The sequence below is a fragment of the Triturus cristatus genome, chromosome 4_2, assembly GCF_964204655.1.
Source record: "Triturus cristatus chromosome 4_2, aTriCri1.1, whole genome shotgun sequence".
In the NCBI taxonomy this organism is placed as follows: domain Eukaryota; kingdom Metazoa; phylum Chordata; class Amphibia; order Caudata; family Salamandridae; genus Triturus; species Triturus cristatus.
Window position 1 is genome coordinate 911,295,647 of NC_140586.1, and position 21,825 is coordinate 911,317,471.

Genomic DNA, 21,825 nt, shown 5'->3' on the forward strand with positions numbered 1-21,825 from the left:
GCCCATCGATATACAGCCAAGCTCTTAAAAGTCAACTAGATGCATTTGTGCTGCCAACTGGTGCGGCTTTGATTCAGTACGTCGACGATCTGTTGGTAGCTGCAGATACTGAACAAATTTGCAAGACTGCTACTGTGTCACTATTACAGCATCTCTGTGACTTACACCACAAAGTGTCACCTTCTAAATTGTAATATTGTTGTCAAGAAGTTACCTACTTAGGTCACTTATTGTCAAAGGCGGGAAGAAGGTTGACCCCTGAAAGAATTGCAGCAATTGCTCGAATGACTGTGCCGACGACCCAGAGAGATGTGCGTGCCTTTTTAGGTATCACGTCATACTGCAGACAGTGGATTCCGAATTTTTCACTGTTAGCGAAGCCATTGATAGCTCTCACGTGCAAGGACGTTTCGACTCCTTTGCCATGGACGGAGGAATGTCAGAAAAGTTTTTCTGAACTACGTGATGCACTGTGTTCGGCTCCTGTGTTAGGTACTCCTGATTACAGCAAGCCATTCACATTATACGTTCACGAGAGGGAAGGTTGTGCGTTGAGTGTTTTAACGCAACAATTTGGTGGCAAGCAGCGCCCGTGTGCATATTTTTCCTCGACCTTAGACCCGGTAGCTAGAGCGTTGCCAAGTTGCTTGAGGGCGACAGCGGCAGCAGCAGCGTCTATTCGGCAGTCCGCAGGTCTTGTTATGGATAATATGCTCATGGTGATGGTTCCGCATGCAGTTGATACTCTTTTGAATCGGACAAAGACTCAACATCTGACGAGTGCAAGGTTGTCTGGGTACGAGCTGACCCTTTTGGCAAGTCATATACAGATCAAACGTTGTAATGTACTGAATCCGGCGACATTGTTGCTGATTAATATGGAATCAGATGATGTGCCACCACATGATTGTTATTTACGAACTGAGGAAGAAACAAAAGGTCGTGTGGACCTAAAAAACACTCCCTTGACAGATCCCGATGGTACTTTGTATGTGGATGGCTCGTGCTTTAAATTGCCGAATGGCGATGTGACGACTGCGTATGCTGTAGTGACGTTGAGCACGGTTGTGGAAACTGCGAGATTGAATCAGAATTCAGCACAAGCTGCAGAGTTGATTGCATTGACAAGAGCGTGTGTTTTGTCTAAAGGAAAGCGAGTGAATGTGTTTACCGACAGTCAGTATGCATTCGGTGTTGCGCATAACTTTGGAAGACTGTGGAGAGAAAGAGGATTTATGACATCGCATGGTACGAAGATTCAGCATGGGCAGCTTGTGAATGACCTTTTGGATGCACTTACACTGCCTAAACAAGTGGCGATTGTTAAATGTAGTGCACATCGGAAAGTGACGGATGATGTTGGTCGTGGTAATGCGTTTGCGGATAAGATTGCTAAGGAAACGGCTAAGGATCTTGCGACCCGAATGTATGTCACGAGTTCAGTGAGGTGGCCGATGGAGACTGGTATGTGTGAAAATACTATTGAAAGTGTGAAAGCAATTCAGAACGAAGCTACTAAAGCCGAAAAGACTAAGTGGAAAGAAAGTACGGGAAAGTTGGACATGCATGGATGTTGGGTTGACCTGACGGAATGTCAGAGGTGGATGTTACCAGATGCGTACGTATTAGCTGTTGTGACGATGGCTCATGGGTTGTCACATATCAGTGCAAAAGGAATATGGAGGTTTTTGTCCCCTGTATGGAGAAATGAGGATATTGCTAAGTGTGCAGAGAGAGTGGTTAAGAACTGTATGGTGTGTTTGATGCACAATCCTGGCAAGGGCACCCCCACTCCACCTGGTCATTTTGCTCCTCCTGTTTGTCCCTTTGAGGTTATCCAGCTGGACTTTATCCATATGGAGAGATGCAATAACCTAAAGTATGTTTTGGTTGTGGTTTGTGCGTTCTCCAGATGGATTGAGGCCTATCCTCTTAAGGATAACACTGCCCTGTCCACAGCAAAAATCCTGCTGAAGGAATACTTTCCTCGGTACGGAATGCCACGGATTGTATGGTCGGATAATGGAAGTGAGTTTGTGGGAAGTGTAATGCAGAGTGTGTGCAAGGGTCTTGGAATTCGTCAAAAATTCCATAGCGCTAATCATCCACAGGCAGCGGGTTTGGTTGAAGGGTACAATGGTACCCTGAAACTAAAACTCGCCAAGATTCAGGCTACGACTGGTCTATCATGGCCTGATGCCTTGCCTCTGGCTCTCCTATCTACCAGAGCGACCGTACACTCTCGAGTAGGGCTTAGCCCATATGAGATTGTGTTCGGCCGCCCTGCGAATATTTGGGGGGTCCCGAGACCAAGGGCTTTTGATAGTCTTGAGTATCCAATGTTAATTGATTACCTGCATGATTTGACCACTAAACTACGGTTAATCCATCAACAGGTCTTTGAAGCTCTACCGGCGCAGACAGAGGGTCCTGGACACCAGCTCCGGCCAGGGGACTGGGTTGTTACCCGAAATTTTGGTCGGAAACGTAACTTGGAGCCAAGATTTGTAGGACCCTTTCAAGTCTTATTGACAACGAGGACTGCGGTTCGACTGGAGGGCCGGAAGAATTGGGTACACGCCAGCCATACGAAAAAGGTACCGATCCCCTTACCAACGGATGGTTGGGTGAGGACTGGGGTTTCGGCAACAGAAACTGAGACTCCTTTGCACTTTGTGCCGTTTAGCGACGCTCAACCTGTGGGGAATGATTTGTCACTGCCAAACCCACATGTGGAGTCATCGGTAGCAGAGAGCCCAAGGTCTGACTCGTTGTCCACTTCATCGAATACTGTTGCGCCAGCTGAACAATTGTTTGTAGAGCAAACTCGACCTGGAAGAAGTCGATACTTTCTTCGTTCAAGGACTAACAAAAATTAGTTGTATATTTGCTTTTGATGTTATGAACATTATGGACAATCATATCCTTTCTTTTTGAGTTTTAATGTGCTGTCACACGGCTAAGAGACTTGTAATAATACTGAACTTTTCGAGGAAACCTCTCCATCCGGGTCACCGTAGGGCCGTGCGGGTACTCCTTTCTGTTTAGCAGGTTTCTGACGCTAGGTCGGTTACTTTTGTCGATTCCTGGGAACTCCTGGGGATTGATAATCGCTACTCAGAACGAAGTGCGTCAAGTACGTCACGGACGGTTTGTAGAGGATGGCATTCTCTAAGCTGTTGGAAGTAGAAAGGATGTCGGCGCAGAGATCAGAATTAAGAAGAGTTGTACATACAAAATGTTTTTTGTTTCAGGTGTTCCTACTGTTCCTGACCGTATCTATGTTATTGGTGGGTGGAGTGTATTTTGGAGTACAGTTGTTATTACCTTCTGTTTCACCTACCTTTTCTCCTAAACTAAGCTCCCTCACCACTGTTTCCCCACATTCTTTTCATCCTCTGCCTCAACATGAACAGGTTAGGCGTGCGGAATTTATGAATAACTCCTTTGTTCAACTTCTACATCAGCATCAGTTGGTGATGAATACTACCAATTGTTGGGTGTGTGGGTTAATGCCTCATACCATGGATAGGGGTATTCCATATTTGGTCCTTCCTTACAGCTCCCAGGGTTCGGCTCGAGCATTCCAAACTATGTTCCGTAGTGCACTAGATTCCTACCCCAGTCGAGAGCCACGTTCTGTCAATTTTGGTCCTGGGCCGTATCACAAACCTTTGGCGATAGCGATAGCGGATTTGGATAGAGATGTTTTTGATGCATCGCTTATCCCAAGTGAAGAGGTACAGGCTTATAAGGATCTGAGCGAGGCTGAGTATAGTACATCAGTGGGTGATAGACAGCTTAAGAGCTCGTCCCCAATATGGATTGTACCACACCTCGGTAATTTCTGCTTGAAAGGTTTGGGTCGAAATCCGAGAGCACAACTTGGGAACAGTGCTTGCACTGACACGTATGTTCTGCCGATGCTCTCTTCCCCTGTTTTTCTGACCGCTAAGGGCACTTATTTTGTATGTTATGAACGCGCATATACATGGTTACCCCGTGATTTTTCGGGTACCTGTTATATTGCGAATCTTTTACCACCGACTTTCACAGTTGCCTCAGATTATCACAAAACTAGAGTTGCGAGAGGCGTTATTAGCAAAGAGGATACTGCCGGCCAAGAAGCAGGAGACTTCTTTAAGGGTTTCTTGCCGTTTTGGGGACCTATGGTTAATAGTAGGAACCTAAGACAGCTGACACGTGTAGTAGAGTCGACTGCTAATATTACTGCAAGTGCCCTGGGTAATCTAACAGCTGAACTTCAGGCGGATAGACTCATGACGTTGCAGAACCGTATGGTTCTAGATGTTGTTCTCGCAGATAGAGGTGGTGTGTGTAAAGTTATCCATTCGAGTTGTTGCATTTTTATTCCTGACAATGCTCCAACTGTCTACCAAGCCATCTCGAAGTTGCACAAGATCTCCGAGTCCATACACGTGGACGAAGGTAATTGGACGCTTCTAGGATGGTTTTGGAGCCTGATGTCAACTTGGGGTTGGAAGATTCTGATGATCGTAGGAGTTGTTGTAACGTTTCTGTTCACGTGTTGTCTTTGTGTACAGTGTGGTCCTGCCTTATGTGGCCTATGTGCTACAACGTGTATAAGACGACCATCTGTTACCAAGGAGACGTTGATGAATAGAATGATGTTCCAGCAGCAACTGAATGATCTGATGAATATTGAAATAGATTCCGATCTTGACTAGTGCTTGCCTACATGAGGGCAAAAGGAGCGTCTGAGGTTCCGTGTGGGACGGAACGACACTTTTGGGTGGTGACGAATATGGATGAGTTGGGTATCTACGAACCGCAAATGACGAGTATAGTGGGTGTACGCAGTTTCGCTACGCAACCACGTATGGTTCGTCTTATTTTTGGGTTTGTTCATCTGAACCCTCGGGTTCCATTTTAGATACGGCATCCATTTTGTTTCTTGCCCTCAAGTAGCCAGCGAACGGACTTTGTCCGTTTCGTGACCCTGGGACTCCCAAGCTTACACGAGGGACACGTGTTCTTTGGAGTATGACTTTTATGACGAGGGAAATGACACGACGAAGGCAGATGGCCCCGCTCAAGGCTCATCTTGCCGTGCCGGTCTATTGTTTCAGTCATGCATACATTAGACACGGTGTCTCTGATCCCGTTATCAAGTTTCCTTTACTACTCCTAACACTCTTCTCTAATCTGTTGTGCATCCTTGTCCTTTCTTTGCATCTGTTCTTGCCCCTTTTCCTAATGTGTTTACGATCAGGATGGAATGTGTTTTATTGCAGAGAGGATATGTTTTTACAGTTGGGAACTGGCAATACTGTTGTAATTATGTTCCGGCCTCCTGAAACATGAACGCGACCCTTTTGAAGTTTATTGTGGGAACTGAGTTGTAATCTTTGTTCACTATACTGTTCTATGGGAAAAACGTGTATAAAAGGAGCGATCCACTTTTGCAAATTGAAGCAGTCTCCGAGAACCTACACGCTGTGTACTTCTTGTGACCTCTGTATCCCTGCAGTAAATAAACGCTGATCTCTGACGTCGCTGGAAGTGTCCCGTGTCTCTGTGTTTGGTACGCCAGAACAGGTAACCCACGAAGGTTTCAGGTGTTGTTCCCTGGCACCGCTGGGTCTTAGAAAAACCCAGTCCTTCACCACTGGCCGAGGCACCACCCAGTCAGACTGACGGGGCAGCTGCGAGTCCCAGACTCTCTCATGCAGGGATCCCCGGTCCGCTTGTCCGATCCGACATGGCCTCGTCCTCCTCACCCGTCCGCGGGCAAGGAAGGGTCACTCACCCGTTGTGGTCCCTGTTCGGGCACCAACTGAAGGAAGTGACCCGATTAGGGTCGCCCGGGTCACTCGCGACCACCTCTCAGCCTTCCATACAAATGAAGAGCCAGTCAGACAGTAGAGAATGCAAACCAAAGTTATTTATTAGTCATACACTCGAGTGGAGTTCAGTCTGACCAGCCTCCTTGGATTGTAGCATGAGGGACTGACTCCCGTCAACATGGTAATAAAAGATATACATTTCCAACACCCCTAAAGACCCACCCAGACTGGAATTTTCCAGTCTGGGTGCTGATGAACAAAGAAGGTACAGAAGGATGGGCTACAATCATGAAGCTGGTTACATGCTATCTTGGTTTCAAGGTTACTCTGCCCGTGCCCGTCTCTCTGAGAGTGGGAGCAGGCCTACCTACTGGGAAAGGCATGCAGAGACAGAACGATCTATTCATTAGTGCAGCGAAGCTCAATCTTAAACAATAAAGGGAAACAATCAAGGCTGTTTTTCTGCTGAGACAGGCAGTGTAAAGCAAAAGCTTATTTTTGTTCATGGTACAAAATGGCGTCTGGATACAAAATGGTGCAGCAAATGCTAACTTAACTCGCACAATGCTAGAAGGAGTCGATTAGGCGTATTTCTCAGCCCAACACTATCAAACCATGAGTTTTCCCAAATTTGTGACAAGCCAACTCACAACAAGGGTGAGGCTCTGGACCTTATAATCTCAAAGACGGACAACATCTCCTTGGAGTCCATTAGCCTCTGTGACTTGACAGGCCATTATCACATCACCTTCCTCATCACTTTAAGGGTGATTCTGAAGAAAGGGCAACCGAATAAAATAAAACAATGGAAAAGGAATCTTTGTAGTATAAACCACAAATAATTAACTACCCTTTGCAATAATACCTTGACTCCACAGACCAATATGGATGACGTCAATGACCTCACAGACTTCTACAATACTTCTATATTGGAAGTCAAAGACTCGGTTGCTCCCCTTCAACAAAAAAATATATCCAATAAAAACTCAAAGCCCTGGTTCAACAACAACTTGAACACCGAAAGACGCAATCTAAGAATAACAGAAAGAGCCTGGAGATCCTCTCAATCCTTGGAACTTCTAAAACGCTTAGGATCAACAAGGAACACATACAACAGAAAAATAAGACAAGTTAAAGCATATCTCTTTAGAGCACAACTTGACCAAGCCGGAAATAGCTCAAAAAACGATTTGAAATAGTCTAGCAGCTGTCACTCAATGTATCAAATGCATTGGACTCCGGAACCAGCACCCTCCCAAACTGCGAAGAACATGGCTGTCTTCTTCACGGAAAAAACCACAAAGATAGAAAATGAACTACAACTAGCAAATGAACTACTACCGACTGCCTCACTCAGTTTTTTATACACCACCCAGTATATTGAAGAGAGGGATCGATCCAGAAACCCCTCCAATAACAACGCTTCTTGGCACACCTTCTCTTCAATTAACAAAACTGACATTTACAACATTCTTTCACCATTACACTCATCTAATCACTTAACTGACCCTCTACCTCCGTCTATATTCAAAGAGATCATAGCATGCATTCTCCCCCAGTGGTCTAAGATTGCAAATGCCTCTCTACATCAAGGCACTATCCCCGACTACCTTAAAGCAGGACAAGTAACCCCCACTTTAAGAAAACCAATGCAGACTGCTCTGATACTAATAACTTCCGACCCATCTGCAACATCCCTACTCTTGCGAAGCTCTTAGAAAAATATGTCAGATCCAACTCTGCAACCACATAGACAACTTTCAACTCCTTGCCCAACACCAATCAGGTTTCCATCAAGGCCACAGTACTAAATCTGCACTTACTCATGTCATGGATGACATATTAAAAATGCTGGATTGCAATGAAGCATGCCTTCTGATTTTACTTGACTTATCAGCTGCCTTTGACATGGTTAAACACGATAGTCTACCGAAATTACTGGAACAAAGGATGGGCTTATCAGGGGTTGTATTGAAATGGTTTTCCTCATTCCCCCAAAACAGATCCCAGTGAGTCAAAATGAACCAATCCCTGCCTAAGCCCCACGCGATCACTCTTGGCTTTCCACAGGGATCTGCTTTCTCACCCATTTTCTTTAATCTATTCCGGGAACCACTGGCAAATCAATTAAAATCTGATAACATCCACTATCATATGTACGCTGATGACACTCAGCTGTATCTCAAAATCATCTCCCCAGAGGCCATTATATCCCTTAATTCTACCTTGCAAAAAACACATCTCTGGCTCACGGATAACCATCTCAAACTCAATGCTGCCAAAACCGAATTACTTCTCATCTCACCACCAAATCAGATCCCCAAGATTGATCTTTGGTTGAAACATCTTACATCCCTCAACTGCTCTCCTCACATCATAGACTCTGCTAGATCCTTGGGTTTTACATTAGACAAACCTCTGAATATGCAGGATCACATTAGCGCAGCCACCAAACAATACAATTCATTTCCTCACAAGAATTATCCAGTTTTCAAGTGTGGCACCTGTATTTGAAACACTGTTTAACGCTGGTCAATCCCTAGTTTTTGGGATCCAATAGTGCCTACAGAAACCAGACTCTGCAAACCTGAGTGAGATGGGATTTAATGCACATTAAGTGGCTTCAGTAAGCAGTTAACACGTTTATTGCATGAAAATAATCAGAATCATTACAATCATTACAATAAAAAAGACTTCAGTCCTATTAAAAGACTTTCACATTATCATTTTGCCCCATATTAATTATGAACCCATCATAAAGCCGCTTTCTATTCAGTCTCTACACACTAACGTTCACTGTGCAATGACTGATCTTAAAATAACATAATTAAAACATGTTATTGGACATTGAATGGTGATGTCTGAATCCTTAGTGGACCCACTAGCTTGAGACAATCATAGTCAGCTCTAGACACCTTGGGAAATGTCTCAAGTGAATGACTGAGGGTTAGACAAGGGAGGGTCACAGGAAGACTTCCAGTGACACATTCACCTACTCTTAGACCAGCCTCTTGGAGACCTAAACTTTCAAACACAAATGTAATATCTTGGGATGAGAGGGAGAGAGGACCCCACAGACATGTATGGGGCCAGCTATGACCCCCAGTTACGTTTCTTTAAGGGGGACCTGAACAGAGGACTGACCCTGATAAGAATTAAGTTAATTTAAATTAATTTGCTCTTGCTGTTCTTTAAGTGTGCCAGTGCCACCCCCGATCCTGTAAATAGATGGGACACAAACATGTCGGACAGGTGAGTTTGAACATTTATATGGGCACAGCTCATCCCAGAGAAGACAATTACTGTTGGAAAAGAAGCTTGAAGGAGGACTTGCCCTCCTGAGTCTGCAGCAACAATATGTTTATTCTATCTGGACAACTGGCTTTAACAAGCCATGTCAGGGTATGGCTAGTAATGAAGAGAAACTGCACGCCACCTCATCCTGCGGTTTTAAAACATCGAAAGGACAAAACCACCATTATTGCAGGGAAATCCTTCTGTTGTCCCGTGATGGAAACCTACCTCAACTCAAGAGGATCCTTATGTCGCAACATGACTTGAGTCCCAAATTAAATTTGATAGCTCAAGTCGAGGAAACACTGACTTTGACATGTCAATGGAAGATTCCTAGCCATTGACTCACACAAGGCAGCGCAAGGCAACACAAGACCTTCAGTGAGATTTGCTATGCCACACAAAGCCGCCTTGCATGGCTCTGCGGGGTTAGCAAATCTGGAGGAACACAGCGCAGCACACGTCGCTGCCTTACGTTACTCTGCATTGGGAGGTGTTCCATTGGTGGAGCGTAGGTGTTCACCCGCACCCACGCATGAGGTTTGGCTCATTTCTAGATTTACTAAGACTAGTAAACCTGGGAATGCGTCAAAATGCTACACCTTCCCTTGTGAGGCGTAACGAGTAGAAATATGTTTGTTTCTTTTTGGTTTATCCTCTTTATACATGTACTGCACTCTGCAGCGAACGTTGAAAGAGGAAAAAGCCTCAGAAGATTGATATTGTGCTGAAAAACAAATCCTTGCACCATGGTGCGAGGGTGTCTGCATGGGAGCTAGGCTGCACTCAGTGCATCAGTGCAGGAAGAGGGCAGGAGGGCACCATATCTTAGCAGATATGTCACATTCCTGGCCCCTTCTTGGCATGCAGTGCAGCAAATATTTGTAAATCTGGACCCTGGCATCTAGATATTATTCCGAGAATATCCTCACAGAAAATTCTTGCATAGGCACACGAGGCATGAGACATTGATTTCAATTATGCAAATGATGTACCAGAATGGAACCCCAGTTGTTGCCCAGAACAGATCACATGACGTCTTTCCATTTATCAATTGATTTCCATAGGAAGGTGGTTAATAGTAGGGGTGGGCATAACATGTGTAATGCAGTGTAGCATACTCACGCAGAATTACCTGAGAATTCTGCATGATTATACTTAATTGTGCAAGAAGAGTAATTTTGCATTTACTGCTATTTTGTGATGCAAAAATGCCTCTTCACATCTAAAATGGCCAGAGAATACATGCAGTGCTAAGAAATAGCTGGAGAAGAAGTGGCTAGGTGGGCAGACTTGGCCGCATTGTGTGAAGCAGCTTCAGTTTTTAGCTTTTAGAAGCAAAATCCACACAGGAGGTCTAGAGAATCTTTGGGACCGTGAAAGACCTGGCATACTTGGTGTGGTTTTCCCTGACTTTTTGCCTCTACCTCCTATGTTTTGATGCTATGCTGGATTTAGTTTTTGCTGGTTTAGATGCTTTGGGCACTTTGCCACTGCTGATCAGTGTCAAAGTGCAAGTGCTCCCTGTATAAATTGTTGTGGTGATAGTTTATCCATGATTGGCATATTTGTCTTACCAGTACGTCCCTAGTAAAGTACACTAAGTGCGCTAGAGCTAGTAAGTCAAATGCTACTAGTGGGCCTGTAGCACTGATTGTGCCACCCACCTAACTAGCCCCAAAGAGATGTCTCAGGCCTGCCACCGAAGTGCCTGCACGCAGTTGCTAGGCCATACCTCTCCCTTTTTGTACACATAGGACAGCTCTATAGCAGGCCCAAGGTACCCCCCTGGGCAGGGTGCAATGTATGTGGAAGGTAAGCCATGTACTGATGTGTGTACCATGTCCTGATAGTGAAATACTGCCAATTTCGTTTTTCACTATTGAGAAGCCAGCTTGGCTATAGGACAGACTGGGGAATGCTGTGTAACATGTTTACCTGCATATATTCCCATAGGAGTGAGATAGGCCATCGGAGTTTGGTATCCCTGAATGCAGAATTTAATAACACATCTTTTAGTAAAGATGATTTTTAAATTCTGCGTTTAAAAAGAACACTTTTGGAAGGTAGCTATTTTCTTATTCAACCTTTCTGTGTGCCTCTGCATGGTTGTGGATTGACTGTCTGGTTTGAGGGAGACAGGGGCTGGGGTGGCTCCAGGAGTTTGGGTGAGTCAGCACTAGGCTGAATAGACACATCTGCATTTGGAGAGGTGGGAGGAGTAGCACCTGGGCCTGAATAGGGCTGGGCATGCCTTCCACAATGCTGGCTCCACCTCCTGCGGTGCGTCTGATGACCCTGGCCCACAGTCACAAAGGAAGAAGTTGTGCATTGGCAGAGTGCACCCAGAACTGGTTTGAACTGGGTCCAGGACCCCTAACACATGAAGAACAAAGACTTTTGGGGTATAAAAGTAAGAGCTGAAACCCCTGTAAGAACAGCTGAAGAGACTGAGGAGAAGTACTGCCGTTGCTGTGTGCTCTGGGGCTGGCCTGCAGGTTGCTGATTCAACTGAGGAGAGGACAAGGGACTTTGCTGTGTGCTGTGTCCCCCTGCTTGCTAAGGACTTTGCTGTGTGCTGTGTCCTGAAGGAACAAGTCTCCAAGGGCCTGAAGAGAGCTGGCCTCCTGTTGTGGAAACTCAGGAACATCAAAGTTTCCATTCCCATCTCAGCAACGCTGTGTGCGTGTGGTTTCTGCAGCCTGAGACCTTTGTGAGACCTGTACTGTGTGTCTAGAAACAGTCTTGTACCCTTCTACGATCAGCAGCGTGACCAGCGAAGTGCTGCGATCGTCACCGCCACCGACCCAGGGCATCCGTGAGAAAGGAGCTGCGAGTAATCACTGCTGCCGGCCCGAGCTCTAACCCTCGGCATAGTACTACGCTTCACTCACGGAGCATGCATAGGTTGCACTACTACGCACTACACAAAATGCACATAGCAGAGTGCAAAAACTGTGCTACAACAGGTAGCCTAGCAGCAATATCCACAATATCCACAAATGCTTTGATAAAGCAATTTTACATGCCAAAAAGCATATAACCAATGTGTGAATGAGAATATAGGCAATGAGAGAGGTGATGATTTTGGGGTCCCCCCTAACCTAGGGGGAGGACAAAGCAGATGCCTTGAACACAAAGAGCAGATCATGCTAGTGAACGATTCAGTCGTGGCCCCTTCCTCCTAGGACCACCCCAAGCACAGTTATGGGCAAAAATACAATCCCAACCAAAGGCCCTGCAAAGCATTATGGGACGAGATTAGCAGTGGGCAGTGAATATTATAGTGTCCAATATCAAAATTATTCTACAAATTTCTGCAGTTCACCTAGTCATTACTAGATGTCCCTCACGAGTCAAATGCAAAAGCATTGAAATTATTATTTCATCAAGCTGCAGTTTCACTAGGCGTTACTAGATGTTCCTCACGAGTCAAATGCAAAAGCATTGAAACCCTTTCATGAAGCCTCACTTTTGTGAAATGACTATATGCATTTTAGTATATAAAGACAGAGATACTTATTTTATCATAACTTGCACTGTGCAAGATGCTGTTGGCAATTATTGCTCAGAGCAGACAAGCACACAGTGCTAACAGCTATGCACTACGCAGTTTGCGTAGCTGTAGCTGAGTATAGCTCAAAGTGTACTTCGCATAGCTACATGTAGTGCTACTACGCAAACTATGCCCAGGGTTACAGAGCTCTTATTTGCCGGGGAAAGACCTGCGAGCCATCACCGTCGTGGGCTCGAGTTCATCTGCCCAAAGTCAAGTAGCTGCACCGGGAGCCAATCAGCTGTGAGGCGTGGCCTGGCAAACCGACTCCCCCTGCGAGGAACAGCGGCCATCAGCGAGAAGTCGCTCAGCGGGACAAGAGCCAATTAGCTGCAAGGCGTTGCCTGGCAACCCGACTCCCTCTGCAGGAACAGCCTCCATCAACGAAAAGCCACCTAGCGGGATGCCCAGCCACGAGGAGACGAGAGAGAGGCTGCACCATCCCAGATAACGCTCGGACCAAAGTCCAGTGAGCGTGCGTGTGTCGCCACCTGGGGCTGGGTGCTTGTTGTGAGAGACTGCTCTCGGCCTCTTTCCCATTCGTAGCGTGAGACTCCGCTTAAGCAAACCCAGCGGCCCGTACTTGGCAGAGAGGAGTGGAAGCTCCGGGGCCAAAGTTTGCGCTTCCTTTCCATTTTAAGAGCCTTGGGGGCATATTTTGGCAATCACTGACTGCGAGCCAGTTTACACGTGGCGAAGAAGCCGCAACGAGCACTGTGAACAGTGCTGAACTGTACTTTTGAGCGTTTTTATCAATAATCACCTAAAGAAGCAAGAACTTACAAGTGATGGTCGTACCATCTGGAGAGATTATTTATGTATGTTGGATTTATGTTGTTTTGGTCATGCCTAAATTAGATAAAGATATCTATATTTTTATAACAACCTGCGTGGTGTCCATTTGTAGTGTTTCACTGTGTTACTGTGGGTGTTGGTGCAAATACTTTCCACATTGCCTTGGGGATAAGCCTGTCTGCTCGGGCCAAGCTACCAAGTGGGTGAGCAGGGGTTATCTACAGTGTGTTTCCCCCTTACCCTGACTAGAAGCAAGGGTCCCTATTTGGTCAAAGGTACCTACCTCTGCCAACTAGAGACCCCCATTTCTAACAGACCGACGCCCCATTCTAAGACTTTCCACTTCTGTATGGAGCCAGCTGCAGGGCACTCTCAACAGGAAGGAAAGTGAAACGGCACTATACGTACAGTGTGGACTTTAAAAAAACAAACTTTTACACAATGTCACTGGGCCTATCATTTTTCATGATATGTTTCTTCACTTATTTTTCCATGTTGCATGTTAGGATCCCGTGAAACCTCCCAGGTTTCACTTTCTGACCTCTGTTGCTTGGACATCTGCTATCTGGCAAACCACTCGAATGAGGTTTCAGGGAAACTGTGATGGAAAAAACACTTTTTTACCACCTCATTGTTTTCTTGCGGACGGGGAGGGACATTCTAGCCTGGCTTGCCGCAAAATTTTTGTAATATTTCTTTACTGCCCATCCAGGACCACAGGAATTGTAATCTATTTATGGGAAAATTGTGATGTAAAGGCATCATTAAGCCAACTATTAACCCCTTCCATGCTCATGACGGAACGATTCCGTCATGAGCATCGGTTGAGCTGTGCTCATGACGGAACCGTTCCGTCATGGCCCCGCCCGCGCTCGAACCCTTCAGCACCGCGGGGGAATCCGCGCAGCGCTAAAGGGGTTAAAGAACATTCTTGAACACATCTTAAAAACTGTTACGCCTGCTCATGTTGCTTGCTCGCTTGGTTCATTGCAAAGCAGATTTCTGTCTCCCACCACTTGAAAAATACAACAGCTACCGCCGTTGTTTCCTCAAAGTGAACCTTCTCTGCATCAGAAGGATCACCAGGCCTCACTAGGGACCACCTCATCTGAGGTCATTACTGACACTGTCTACTATTACCATTACTTTTAGAAGTGTTCTATGGAAGCAGTGCCAAACTACAACACCCAGGATGCAAGTGAGCACACGGAAGTTCAGACCTGGAAACAAGCCCTAGCGCCAACTTTACGCCGCCATTGCCGCAATGCGACATACTTATGTGACGCATCTAGCTAGGCATTCCTGACCATTGCTGGAGCTGTGTCGTGCTTACGACACGACTCCAGCAATGCGTTGCCTTTCCGACAAAAGATGCGTCATGCATCTGTCTGTCCTTGCGCCACGGTGCGCCACATTGTAAATGCTGCGCATCCATGGTGGCGCAAGGCTATTTTACGTCACTCAAATCTCTGCGAGAGATGCACCAGTTCTTGTAAATCTGCCCCAGTGTCCCTAAAGATCTAAAAGGCGGCGGTCAGTGCTTAATTTGAGCCGGTGCTTTCCGGTGCTGAGCACCGGCACTTAATTGGTTTCCGATGCTCGGCACCGGCACCTAATTGTCAACACCACACTTAGGGCAGTCTGCCACAAGGTGGCGCTGCTCATGTAATTTAGAGGGGAGAAGTATAAGAGCTGTTTAGGAAAACAAAATACATTAAAAAATGACTAATACCTGCCTCCCCAGACATTCCTTTAGCTTTGGGGACCCGGAATAATCGGAACTGTTGCATTTACATGTGAGAGAGAGGATTAGTAGGTGTTTTGGCAGCGAGGACAAGGGTGATGGGTGGTGCAAGCCGCAGTGGGCTCCTGGTCGGAGCCCTGGCACTGAATATTTTACAAATTAAGCACTGGCGGCGGTCACCCTAAGGCTCCCATCTGATGTCCAGTGAGATGCTCACATCAGCAGAGCAGACTCCACCCTGCTTGACAGATGTCACTGGACAGATTCTGCCTTCTGTGGGGCATGGGAAGGAAATGCATCATGGGTAAATGTCTGAGACGTTATTAACAAGGGCTGAGCACGCTGCAACCAGACCATACACAGTCTAAATATATCTCCCAGAGACTCAAATAACATTATACGTTACACTGCGGGAACCTTACTTTATTGCAGTCCCAATAGTTTTTATATCAATCAATATATCTTCTTGAAAGAATGTGGGGGCATATCAACAAGGGCTTTATCTCTGCTTTTTTGCCTTTAAAAGCCAAAAAAGCAGAGATAAAACTAGCGCCCTATCAACAACAGGGTGCTAACATGCAAATGTGCATGTTAGCACCCTTTTACTCTACGCTTCCCCTTGCATCTCTAATGAGATGCAAAGGGGGCGTTCCAGAGTAAAATAATAGGAGAAATGTCGCTAAGCGACATTTCTCCTATTATCAAGAATGTCGCTAACCCTGTTAGAGACAAAAAAAGCAGCGCTAACCACGGTTAACGCTGCTTTTTTACGTCTGGTATTTTTCTGACTTAGCCATGATATCCTATGGAAGGAGGATATCATGGCTAAGTTTGCCTGTCCCTATCAACAAGCTAACGTGAGATTATCGCTGGGTTTCCAGCGATAATCTCACGTTAGCCTGTTAGCGTGAGGATTTTTATCGCTATTGAGATAAGCGTTGCTAATAGCACGCTATCTCAGCGATAAAAATTCACGCTAGCCGGCGATAATTATCCTAGCGCTAAGTGCGCTTAGAGATAATTATCGCCGGTTGTTGTTGATATGCCCCATAGATAGTTTATAATGTGCCAATATATACCAGTGGGTTTCAAAATGCTTGAGGCTGAGTCATCCACCGCTTGCCTAAAATAGCTTGTTCGGACCCCATAAAATATTATTGACATATCTCTCACAACTACTATTTACAATGATAAATATTAAACGAAGTCTAAAACATTCTAGCGGGAAAGATTTTTACTTCAATAATTTGAGGCAGAAATGTGCTTTTCACTAAATGCATGCGGTGTGAAAGACAACAAAGAAGGGAAGATTTTCAAGTTAGAGTTAGGCGCGGGGGAGGGGGCTTTAAAAGAAATAGATAAAAAGAAAACAACTATGGCCTGATTTACTAAAGTTTTGTTAAGAATTAAGGGGCAGATTTACAAGGCCCTTGCGCCACTTTTGCGTCATTTTTACCATGGGAAAAGTGACGCAAAAGTTGCGCAGGGGGCTTGTAAATCTGCCCCTAAGAGCGGATTTTTAGTAAATACGTTCCATTAAAAGCTTCTCACAACGAAACAGCAAAAAGTCACAGAATCACATATCGCACAGGTGGGTCGACAGACTCCATTACACGTACGTGGAATAGACATTTACGTATGTGCCTGTCTCCAGGACATATCAACACATGGAAGAATCGTTGCTGTTTGCGGAAGTACCATGCCTTCCCATCAGCTCTAGCCCCACTTGTGAGCAGAGGTCTGCACGTTTCCACCCATGCCCTGCTAGGTGAGAGAGAGAGTCCAGCTGCAGTCACCCTTGACCTCTGGCCCCCTCCCCTGCCTAAGGGTGCTATTGAGTGCCCACTATGCAGTCGTTTTTCTCCGGGTATATGGTCCAAAGGTGGTATAAGGACTGTCTTGGAACTCCTTGCTGGGGACTTTGAATTTTTGTAGTCGGTTAGAGCTTTTGCCTGCACAAAGAAGACATGTTTGAAGCAGCGCTGTGTGAGGCAGCGCCTTGATCTAGCGCCTCTCTGAAGGATGCTGATTCCGTGAGACCTACAGCAGCACCATGTGGATTGGCTGCTTTGATACCGGAAGTCGCAGACCCGTCTGAAGTGGATAAAGAAGGAATTGTCTCTCTCCCAGTCAGAGCCTCACCTCTCATTAGCACTCTGGCGCCCCCTGCCAGGGGCAGCTGCACTGCAGTTTGAAGACCACTGACCTTTTGTACAGATGTGGGATTGACTTAGCCTGTTTTATTGGCAATTTATTTGGCACTGCGGCTGTCCTCTTTTCTTCTTTTTGCTATTCTATATTGCTATGACTACGTCTACAATAAATATGGAATGTAAGTAATATTCTATGCACTTAAAAATACCATCCAGCAGTAGCGGCTCCTCAGCTAAGGCGGAGGATCGTCGGCCCACTGCTTTTCAGTACTTCAAAATAAGAAAAATAAAATGATAATAACACAATGTTATTATCATTTTATTTTTGAGTGTGAGCCAGGTTAGGGCAGGGGTGGGGCTGGGCTGTCAGAACAGGGGGAGGAGGAAATATGTGCACTTATGTGCGCGAGAAGGTTTGGCCGGCCTTTTTGGGCTGGCCAAACAGTCATGCGCACTTAGCATTTCTCCACTTGACTGTATTGCACAGCCTGGGTAGAGAACATGCACAGGCTCCCACTCCCTGTCTAAGCGCTGAACCAGACCACTCAACCCAATCACAATGCTGCTGCCATGCTAATGACAGCAGCGTTGTGATTGGCTTAGGGGAGCCTGTGTGCTTCCTGCTTCCGGGAGGAAAGATGATGGAGGAGAGATGGCAGCTGTGCAGAGGTAAGTGTAATATTGTTTTTAATCCCCCACACCGCAACCCCCATTCCGTACCAGCTGCCACTGCCTTCCAGTGTAGTGAAAAACAGTACTCTTTCCCCAGTCCCGCGTCACTAGCAATAACAGACAATAATCATTCTAGAACAGCAGCTCGTGTCCTTTTGTCTTCTGTGGACCCCCACTGAATCATTACTGGAATCCAAGGACCACCACTGAATCATGACTGCAATCTGGAAACCCCCACTGAATCATTACTGGAATCTAGGCACCCCCACTGAATCATTACTGGAATCCAGGGACCCCCACAGAATCATTACTGGAATCTAGGCACCCCCACTGAATCATTACTGGAATCCAGGGACCCCCACTGAATCATTACTGGAATTCAGGGACCCCCACTGAATCATGACTGGAATCCGGGGACCCCCACTGAATCATGACTGGAATCCAGGCACCCCCACTGAATCATGACTGAAATCCAGGCACCCCCACTGAATCATTACTGGAATCCGAGGACCCCCACTGAATCATTAGTGGAATCCAGGGACCCCCACTGAATCATGACTAGAATCCAGGGACCCCACCCCTGAATCATTACTGGAAATCAGGGACCCCCACTGACTCATGCCTGAAATCCAGGCACCCCCACTGAATCATTACTGGAATCTGGGGACCCCACAGAATCATTACTGGAATCTAGGCACCCCCACTGAATCATTACTGGAATCCAGGGACCCCCACTGAATCATTACTGGAATCCGAGGACCCCCACTGAATCATTAGTGGAATCCAGGGACCCCCACTGAATCATGACTAGAATCCAGGGACCCCACCCCTGAATCATTACTGGAAATCAGGGACCCCCACTGACTCATGCCTGAAATCCAGGCACCCCCACTAAATCATTACTGGAATCTGGGGACCCCACTGAATCATGAATGGAATCCAGGCACCCCCACTGAATCATGACTGGAATCCAGGCACCCCCACTGAATCATTATTGGAATCCAGGCACCCCCACTGAATCATGACTGAAATCCAGGCACCCCCACTGAATCATTACTGGAATCCAGGCACCCCCACTGAATCATGACTGCAAAATCCAGGCACCCTCACTGAATCATTACTGGAATCTGGGGACCCCCACTGAATCATTACTGGAATCCAGGGACCCCCACTGAATCATTACTGGAATTCAGGGACCCCCACTGAATCATGACTGGAATCCGGGGACCCCTACTGAATCATTACTGGAATTCAGGGACCCCCACTGAATCATGACTGGAATCCGGGGACCCCCACTGAATCATGACTGGAATCCAGGCACCCCCACTGAATCATGACTGAAATCCAGGCACCCTCACTGAATCATGACTGGAATCCGAGGACCCCCACTGAATCATTAGTGGAATCCAGGGACCCCCACTGAATCATGACTAGAATCCAGAGACCCCACCCCTGAATCATTACTGGAAATCAGGGACCCCCACTGACTCATGCCTGAAATCCAGGCACCCCCACTGAATCATTACTGGAATCTGGGGACCCCACTGAATCATGACTGGAATCCAGGCACCCCCACTGAATCATGACTGGAATCCAGGCACCTACACTGAATCATTATTGGAATCCAGGCACCCCCACTGAATCATGACTGAAATCCAGGCACCCCCACTGAATCATTACTGGAATCCAGGCACCCCCACTGAATCATGACTGCAAAATCCAGGCACCCTCACTGAATCATTACTGGAATCTGGGGACCCCCACTGAATCATTACTGGAATCCAGGGACCCCCACTGAATCATTACTGGAATCCAGGGACCCCCACTGAATCATGACTGGAATCCGGGGACCCCTACCCCCCGAATCATTACTGGAAATCAGGGACCCCCACTGAATCATGACTGAAATCCAGGGAACCCCACTGAATCATGACTGGAATCCGGGGACCCCCTCTGAATCATGACTGGAAACCAGGGACTCCCACTGAATCATTACTAGAATCCAGGGACCACCTGTGAATCATTATTGGAAGCCGGGGACCACCACTGAATCATGACTGGAATCCAGACACCCCCCGCCTAAGCAATATCTATCATTTGAACTAGGGGTGGGCAGAATTTGCGAAATTCACTTTCGCAAACTATCGCGAAAATGTTAAAAATCTCCGCAAACACGCGGAAATTGGTCGCGGCTCGCCAACTTACCCATGTGGTTGCTCGCGGGCGCGGCCATCTTGTTTTCACTTGTCTCGCGGTGCATGATCGCGAGAAGAAAGATGTGATCGTGCAACGAATGACGTCACTGCAGGCGCGAACTATCGCGAGACAGCGCAAATGGCACCAACAATCCAACATCTCGTGGAGAACGCGACCGGATAGGGAAAACTTGTCGGCGAACGCGGGGATTCTGGTAAGGCGCTCGCGTGCCCGCGAGAATGTATTTTTTTACAGCACGAGCAAGCAAAAAATTTCCGGTAAGATGCGGATTGCGGAAATATTGACATTTTCGCGCTCTCCGCGGAACGCGAAAATGTCAAATTATTGCAATTTCCGCAAGCGGAACGGAATTTTCACCCAGGCCTAATTTGAACCTCAAAACAATGCACAAAAATACAAAAACAAGAATACACCATACAAATGCTAAATTATTATGTTTAATTCACAATCAAATATAGAAAAAGATTACAAATTTCAAATTTTGCTTCTTTAATTTCATATAATGTATACATTTAATTTTTATTAATTTTAATATTATTTCATTTTATAAAACAGTCGTGGACCCCCTGAGTACGCCTGCTAAACCTCCAGGGCACCACAGGTTCTGAACCACTGTTCTAGAAGGCTGGTTTGTTCTTAGGCCGGCTCGGCTCTTGAGACACCTTGTGACGGTGGATGGATATGTGTACTATACAGTCTCTACCCTGGAGCCAATATATAGATGCTATATATACCTAACGTTCTTAGGTAATGCTGGGCTCTCCCAGGGTCTGTATAGTTCAGTAAAGCCATCTTCTCGCATATCCCACTGACACATCTTCGTAAAATGCCCCTGAAGTAGGGCTAGTTATGAGGACAGCTATACCTGTGAGGGCATCAAAACTCACTGCAGGCGGCAACTCAGCCAACACTGTGGACATGAAACACGCCCCACGCAGCATCATTTTAACAAACCTGCCAGCCAATCAGTGGAAGTGTTAGAGGGACACTTTCCTGCACATAAAAAATCCTTTCCTGCAATGCAGGTACCCTTGTACTATGGTTCAAGGGTGCCTGCGTTTGGTGCTAGGTTGCTAATTTTAGTGCTAGTCCTAGGGAAACACAGAGGTGTGCTGTAATCTTGTGAATACGGCGCATCCCTGCTTTTTGAAAATGTCGGAGCTCGGAGCTGCAAATTTGGCACAGATCCGCGATACGACATTTTCTTGAGAATATGCCCCTTGGTTTCGATATGAATATTAAATTGTATGTATATGTTTATATTCACATATTAAATGCAGACATTATCTCAGGCCGGACTGTATGCTAGGTCCCTTTAAGTAAGGATTATGTTCGGATTGCTGTATCATTTCCGGTGACGCCATCAGTATGATGCCATTTAGAATTGCCTAAGATAATTAGTCTCCTTACTATGTCAATTAGTACTTGTGCCACGACTGTACCTCCGTGGCCTTTGCATCCCCAGTCTCATGAAGTGCACTTAAAAGAAGTGCTCTGACGGGGCTTGCTCTCCAGAAGGACCCGTGTATGAAATCTTGCATTAGCGAGAAGTTTCCTTCCATTCAA